Raw genomic sequence first — 9016 nt, forward strand, 5'->3', positions numbered from 1 at the left:
CTTCAGCTTTTACTTCAGCCTTCGCTTCAGCGTTTACTTAACCTTCAGTAATATCTACTTTTTATGATCATTGTCTACTGATATTAGTAAACTAGGTTTATGATTTTGTCCTCTTTATTTCACCAGCTTTTTATCGAAAACATTACTGTATAGAAGTGGACTATATGTATATTGGCTAGTTTGGTTTGCAAATAAAGAATAGGCTTGCAGATTGATGATATTTTGTAAAATAGTTAAGTTACAAGGTCAAATGATTAAGAGCAGAGCGCAACTGGCCGGGCGCGGTATGAAGGCGCGGGGGACGGACGCCGACTGAAAGGGCCCCTCCTCGCTACTTCCCCCTCGGGGTTGCAGTAGGACGCAACAATTACTCTTCAAGAATTTTCCTAGTATCGAACGTTTTTTTTTTCTTTTCTTGGATAATTTATTACCAAAACATATAGAAAAGTTTTAAATTTTTGTGGCAATTAGAATCGTCGCGTTGTTAAAAACCATGATTTTAGTTTAAGAAAAGACTCAAAATATCCCAAACTAGCTGTTCCCATGCGACTGCATCCGCATGAAATTAAGACAATTTTATTTTATTGTTTACATTTGTCAAATTATCAATTACAAATGTCAAAATGACATGACATGATGACCTTGCTTCCTTGATGTTGGCAGCAACTTATGGTCTCTTCCCCACATTAGGGTTTTTATCCAAAATATTTACCCCCAAAGTTTAATGGCGTGGTAATATATAGCCTAAAGCGTGACAGAAGTGTAGGTCTTTTTAATAAAACAAGAATTATTCAAAAATATGCTGTAATTGCTGACATCTTAGGCAACAAAGAAGTGTGTGTTTACGCTTTATTATAATAGTATAGATATAGATGATAGCATTTACATATCCACATAATTAGTCTAATGAAAGTAACTAATCATATGTCAAAGTACAAATAAATTAACTAACAACAAAAGCAACAATTAAAAATGGAATAAAACAGCTGAAATATCTTAACTAAAAAGGCTTTCGTATTGAAAAAGAAAAGAACTGACGAGTTTTCGTTAACAGTAGCTGTCAGTTATGTAAAAGGCTGTGGTTAATTGCATTTTCAAGCGACGACGTTAACCGGCGAAACTTTAATGGACTGAAAATATAAGATCGATTTAAACTAATTTAAAAGTACGTACAACTTTGAATCGTTGGAGAATTGAATATTTTAATAGAGTTGAATTTTTAAAATAGATCTTGATTATAGGGCTAAACTATCGCACAACTGTTTAGTCGCGCTTTGATTCCTATAACCTTATATGGAGGTTACACTACTCGATTTTTAGTTGTGCAACTAAACAGTTGAATTGTCTGCGAAACAATCGATAATAGCACAACTGTTTTGTGATAGTTAATTCAAAGATGTGCGCTCTAAACATGATAAAAGAAATACTTCAGTACAGTATAAAATTTCAATAGATGGCGCTGATATCAATTCATTTATGTCTTGCTGTTTTGAACAGAATTAATCAATTTTTACTACTTTTAGTTACACCATTACGACAGTTCTTTTATTTTAAGTTCAATTTAATTTGAATCATACTAATATTACAAATGCGAAAATTAAGATGGATGGATGGATGTTTGTGATAGTTTGTAGCCTAAACGGCAGAACGGATTTCGATGAAATTTGACAAAGACGTAAATGATAGTCTGGTAAAAGACATAGGCTATTTACTTTTTTTAATTCCACGCGAACGGAATCGCGGGCGAAAGCTAGTCATAGAATAAATCATTTCTTAGATAATGTCATGGAATGATCTATGACAGACTAAATTTACGTCACAGACTTGCCAGACGTAACTGTACTGGGGTAACGACACACAGTTTGGACCACATCCAACACAATAGAACGTAGTAAAGTATGTAAGTACTACTAAAGCTGTGAATGCTTTTCTAAATTAAACAAATGGCTATTCGGCAAATATACTAAAATAAATTTTATTACTACTTAGTAATACATTAAAATATAGTATAGAAAACAGTTATGATAAAATAAATTTTAACTTCATTATACGAAACGGGTAGGAAATAAATTTCCTCTTTTTATCATAAGGTGGCAAACGAGCAAACGGCCACCTGAATCCACCGAAACTGAAAGCCAGCGCTGCCCATAAGCATCCGCAATTGCAGATGCGTTGCCTACCCTTAATCGCCGGAGGAAGAAACGCAGATAAACCGGATATTTACCCTTCCTATGCGTCTCCTCTAGCGTCAAGTCTACCTTCCCTTCCCATTCTTTTCATATAAGAAAGAGGAAGGGAAGGAAAACGAACTAAGGTTGGGCCTCCGGCACCACATTCATCAGACGAAACGCGAAATTGCTCCCACTTCACGCCTGTCTTCTGTGTGGTGGTATTACACCGGGCGAGCCGACCCATTCGTGCGAAGATGTTAAAGCTGGCTCTACCGCTGTACTCCTCGATTGTGATATCTCTGGATCTCTGGACTGGATCCTCGATTGTGCATATTGTCTATTGTGGTTTATTATAGGAATGTGAAGCTAAAACGAAACATTTCGCTATAAAATGTGCATTTGCAATACTGAAACCAGATAGAATTTTGGTTTGTTTCGGTTAATTCCAGCGAATTATTTAACAGCCAGTCTTACAGTGAAAATCTAATTAAGAACAAACTCTATATTTCTCTAACATTTTCGCCTCGTTTTAATTTCGTGCGAAACCAAAATAAGCGTGTCTAATAATGGTAGAAAATTTCTTTTAATAAAAGCCTTTTGCGGTACAAATTAAACAAAATAAAAAGCCACCGGCGCTCAAAGGTTTTGTTCTTTTTTCTTCGTGATCATTTCAGTATCTAACATTAAAATATTCACATAGAAATGTTCTACATTATTCGAAACATTTTAGTTGTTAAAATATAAAATATACGAAACCGAAATACCCTTATTTAATAAAATCATGTAAAAGTAACCTCTCAAATAGATTAACAATCAATTATTTGAACTCTGCCACAGACCGAAAATCAATCACTCACTAATCTTTAAAATGTTTAATAATACTTAATATAATAAATGCGAAAGTTTAGATGGATGGATGTTTGTTAGAGTTTGTAGCCTAAACTGCTGAACGGATTTCGATGAAATATGGTACAGATGTAGAGGATAGTCTGAAGAACTCATAAGCTACTCACTTTTGTTCTTTTCGCCTTTTGTGTCGCGGGCGGAAGCTAGTAAATTAATTTAATGAATAAAAAAAAACAACAATTAAATTAGTTTACACATTCCCTAAACTACCTTAGTATTCCAAATACTTAAATGCAATTAAGTTGAGCGTTAACTTTAGTTCTAAGTTGGATACGGCAAAGTTTCTCAAGACACTAGTAACTACAGCGTTTCGTCGTTTCAAAGCGTGACTATAAATTCGTTGTGGTACTGAGACGATGTCTTGATCTTTTTTACTTATGTTTTTAGAAAACAAATTTGTTGTACCAAACTCGGAAGTTTTATGATTATTTTAAAACAAAATTCGTTTGTGTTCAGTAAAGATTTCTCTTGTTATGAAGAAAATATTAATTTTATTTGTCGATGTAAAAAACGAACTAATTCAAATACTGCGTTTCCATTAACATGTTAATGTCACTACGGAGGGTCGGCACAGTATGTGAGCCATACATCTCTATCACCCGTCATATCTGAATTCACTAACATAAGCATATCCTTATTCACACAAACCATCCATACTTTCGGCCTTCTACCTTTGTAGCTTTATTCAATCTTAACACTTTCTTGTTTATGTCCTCTTGCTAATTACTGTTGCAAATAGTAAGTAACTAGCTGTTCCCGTGCGAAAATTTTATTTTATTGTTTACATGTGTCAAATTGTCAATTGCAAATGTCAAAATGACATGATATAACAAAACTTAGCAATCTTGATGTTGGCAGCAACTTATAGTCTCTTTCCCACATTAGGGTTTTTATCCGAAATATTTACCCCCTAAGTTGAATGGCGTTAAAATATATAGCCTAAAGCGTGACGCAAATGTAGAGCTTTTTATTAAAAAAGGAATTAATCAAAAATATCCTGTAATTGCTGACATCTTAGGCAACAAAGAAGTGTGTGTTTACGCTTTATTATAATAGTATAGATATGGTATACAGTATAGATTAAAACTAAATTCTTTGGATCAGTACACTTAAGAAATTATGGCAAAGACTTGTCTCTTGTATCATCAACATTGTATCAAACATCCTGCATCGTAAACGGAACGATACTTACAATAAGATAGACTTCAACTTTTAAAACTATATATTTAATGAAATTGGTGTGTCTGTAACATCAAAATAAAAATTACAGATTTCGGAAAAATGAAGTATTTGCGTTGCTAATAACAAAAATTGCTTTAATTTGGTTTTTGTCTGTCTGTCCGCAAGCCGCGTTTGTTCCGGGAAGTTCCTTTCATTGGAGCTGACAGACGGGCATATTATCGGCTACTTTTTATCCAAATATTGTGTGAACGAATTCGCAGGCAACAGATAGTTTTAAAATAAAATTGTACTCCGATTTCCGCGCCTCTAAATATCGTAACTAATGGACTTCAATGCGGTTTTACCCATAACATCAAATATTTAGGTTAGTTTGAAAGTTTGTTATTGCATTATTAATTGTATGTTTTAGCTTAAATTAGGGATTTCATGATAGAAAGTTACAATATCTTGCATTATTAACTACTAGCTATCGCCTGTGACACCGTCTGCGTGGTTTTAAAAAAGTATGTAATGTGTTTCTAGGTTATGCTTTACATCTACGACAAATTTCATCAAGATCAGTACAGCCATTTAGGTTACAAAATATAACAAACATCCATCCATCTATCTAAACTTTCGCATTTATAATATTAAGTAAAATAATATGACTGAACGGATCTCATAGTAAAGACCAACGGTGGATCCAGGGGGAGGGGTCATGGGGGTCATGACCCCCCCCCCCCTGAGCTGGTTAGTTAGACCTTGACAAAATGTATTAACATATTTTGTCTAGCGACTATGTGACCCTCCCCTGGCGCCAAAGCTGGATCAGCCCTTGGTAAAGACGTAGATGATAGTCTCGAAGAACACATAGGCACTTTTGTTCTTTTGAATTCCAAGCGGACGGAGTCGCGGGCAAAAGCTAGTTTATAATATAAGTGAGATAGTAAGAAGTAAAATAATAATAGTAATATTTATAAACACAAAATTGTTGGTGGATCGATGTTACCTATATTCAAAACATAACAGATGTCATCAATAGCATATTATGTTGTACAATAATCAACTTACCCTTATCCCTTATGGAGGGTCGGCACAGTATGTGCTGCTCTTCCATACATCTCTATCAGCCGTCATATCTGAATCCACTCCTTTCTTAAGCATATTCTCTTTCACACAATCCATCCATACTTTCTTCGGTCTTCCTCTTCCTTTGTAGCCACCCACATTTATTCTTAACACTTTCTGGTTTATGTCCCATCGTCTCGTCGCATAACATGTCCATACCACGCTAACCTTTTGGTTCTCAATTTCTCCACCACTGGCTCTACTTTCAAACTTTCTGTAATATATACATTCTTAACTTTATTCATTCTTGTCACACCATACATCCATCATAACATACGCATCTCAGCCACAGTACAAGTTTGGATAAAATGTGAAAACGTCTGTTATTGGTTACTGGTAAAATAAGTACGTTTACGCACTTTATAGCATATTTCAACCTTTACTTACATTAAAAAAATATAACATAAAAATACATTGTATAAAAGAAATAAAAGGTATAAGTCGTAAAGTTCACATAGCGCCGGAAGCCAATAACAATATTTCTAACGTAATAATGGCGGCCAAAATCCGCTTCCTCTCAAAACAATTTATTTAGTTCCCTTGCGACGCGCTACTTTACCTCTGTCCGTTCAATATTTCACGCCTCATACTTTCTGACAAATAAGATAGTTCCATTCTATAGAAAGAAAAAAGACTAAAATGACACTAAATACATAATAATGAAAGAAAATAAAATTTACTATATTAATAGATCAAAATTTAATGTACATGGAAGAACGGAACATTCTTATATAAAGAATTTAATTTAAAACTAGCTGTTGCTCGCGACTTCGCTCGCATGAAAATATAAAATATAGCCTATGTTATTCACAGATAAATTATATTTCTAACGGTGAAAGAATTTTTAAAATCGGCCCAGTTTTTGAGTTATTTCAATACATACAAAAATACAAATCTTTCCTCTTAATAATATTATTATAGATTAGCTGTTGCCAGTTACTTTGTCCTCGCAGTATTAAGATAAAAAAAGCTGATAGGAATCAAAGTGACTAAACAGTTGACAGATAATGTAGTAGTAACAGTGGTAGTCCGCCTTAACATCTTAGCACGAATGGGCCGCCCGGTGTAATACCACGACCACACAGAAGACAGGCGTGAAATGGAAGCAATTCCGTGTTTCGGTGTGTATGTGGTGCCGGAGGCCTAATTTTAGTTTCTTACTCTTTACCACCCTTTTCTTATTAGGAGAGGATGGGAAGGGGAAGTGGATTTGACGGTGTAGAAGATGCATAGGAAGGGGAAATATCCTCTTTATGTGCGTCTCCTCCTCCGTCGGATAAGGGTAGGCAACGCATCTGCAATTGCGGATGTCTATAGGCAGCGGTCGCTTCACCATTTTGGCGGCTTCAGGTGGCCGCTTGCTCGTTTGCCACCTTATGTTATAAAAGAAAAAAAATGTTAGTCAAATGTGTGCGCGCGCCCTTAATAAGGATAGAGATATGAAAATGATTAATTTCTATAATTTAGCATACGTTAACCTTACGCCTACTTGAGTTAATACAAGATTACCGTTTCCGGGATTTTCCAGCGCTTTGATAAATTAAGCCTGTTCAAATATTTACATCAATTCACGTCAAGAGGAATGCGTTATAAATTACACAATTAACGTCTCTGATTTGAATTAATTAGAAAGCTTTAGATATTTAAATTATGCTCAAATCTGGGATAATGTGTTCGTAAACTTATATTACGTAGAGTTCTGTAAGAAATGAGTCTAAAAACAATATAAAAAACGAATGAAAACAATTTTTGTTCTGACAGTTGAATTTAATGTTGGAAGTAGCTTTATTAAGAGGAATCTACTCTAATTAACTGCTTAAGTGACCGTTATAGAATACTTAGTGTGGTAGTTTAAAAAAAACTGTGTTACTTTATTTCATCTATTAGCTGTTCCCGTGCGACTTCGTCCACAAGAAATTATAAAAACTTTATTTTTATTTGTCTAATTGTCAATTGCAAATGTAAACTACCGTTACCATAATAATCTTGCTACCTTATTATTCAGCTTATAATTTACGGTCCCTTTCCCATATTATTTTTTCCAATCTATTTAACCCCTAAGTTTAATGACGGGAAAATATATAGCCTAAAGCGTGTCGTAAGTGTAGGGCTTTTTATTACAGAAAGTATTATTTAAAAATATGCTGCGATTGCTGACATCCTACGCCACAAAGTAGTGTGTGTTTACGCTTCATTGTATTATTTCGATATAATTATAATATTTAATATGATATAGATTCATCATGATAAGATACAACTACAAAGAAAAAGAAATTCTTACGTAATATTTAAAACAATTTTAAAGGTTATATTTTAAATGTGAAAGTTGGATGTTTGTTAGAATTAGAACTTTAAACTGCTGTACGGATCACGATGAAATTTAGTATTTTGTAGTCTGGAAGAACACATAAGCTACTTACTAAGTTATTTTTATTCTCGAAAAAGTCGCGGGTGAAAGCTAGTTCACATAAGCTTAAACAACTCAAAGAGATCATTAATAAATTTTACCATACTCTTTAAAACTCGTACGTATTCAAAAGCTTTCGTGAAGTCGTTACTCAATAGATGTCACTGCAACAATTTCTCAAGAGTAAACGAGGACTTTAATAGCTTTCGAAAGCCGCAACGTCACGGGCCATTTAGCGAAAGCTCTACCTAGTAAAAGCTCTTCCTCTTCAAACTTGTTAAATATCATACATTCAAACATGTATTTTAAATTTGGAACATTTAGAAAAAAGCTCTGAAAGGTTTAATATTAGTTAGATTTTTAATTTAAAGAATGTAGCAAAATGTTAAACATATTGTTTTTAAGTCTTGCTGTTCATCATGTAGGACATAAGTAAGTAGTAAGATTGCATCTAGCTGAGAGGCGTATGTTATGATGGATGTGTGGTGTGACAAGAATGTATAAATTAAGAAGGTATATGTTAGAGGAATTTGAAAATAGCGCCAGTGGTGGAGAAATTGAGAAGCAAAAACCAGACATAAACCAGAAAGTGTTAAGAATGTATGTGGATAGCTACAAAGGAAGAGGAAGACCGAAGAAAGTATGGATGGATTGTGTGAAGGAGGATATGCTTAAGAAAGGACTGGATTCAGATATGTCCGATGACGAAACTCGGCGGCAGGGGTCTTTCCAAACAACTCCTCGGAACACTCCCCGTGGTAAATACGGTAATACAGAATCAGGTCATATCTGAATCCACTCCTTTCTAAGCATATACTCTTTCACACAATCCATATTTTCTTCAGAGTATCAAATATCTTTAATTAATAAAACATAATTAATATCGTTGAACAAACAGTAGGTCTATATCGACCACAATTATATCCGGATCGGGGAGTATCTTAATCGGGCCGGAGCTCGTCAATATCCGTATTAGAGGCAATTTAGAGACCGACACTAACGAAGGTACAGTTTTCCGGTCCATTTGTGAGATAGATCGGAAAATTTCATTGAAATCCATTTAAATATACGATATAAGCTGTTATAGTACGTTGCTTATTTGTCACGTTAAAGAGGACGCTTAGTCTTGACATGCCAACTAATATGCTGGGTACTGTTACGTATTGGGAGTAGTAAAACGATAGCTTGCTTAGCACAGACTGTTTATTCAACCAGCTGTCATATTGACGGCGGGCGCAGCCGC

Source organism: Papilio polytes, unplaced genomic scaffold, assembly GCF_000836215.1.
Source record: "Papilio polytes unplaced genomic scaffold, Ppol_1.0 DF820956.1, whole genome shotgun sequence".
Classification (NCBI taxonomy): Eukaryota; Metazoa; Arthropoda; class Insecta; order Lepidoptera; family Papilionidae; genus Papilio; species Papilio polytes.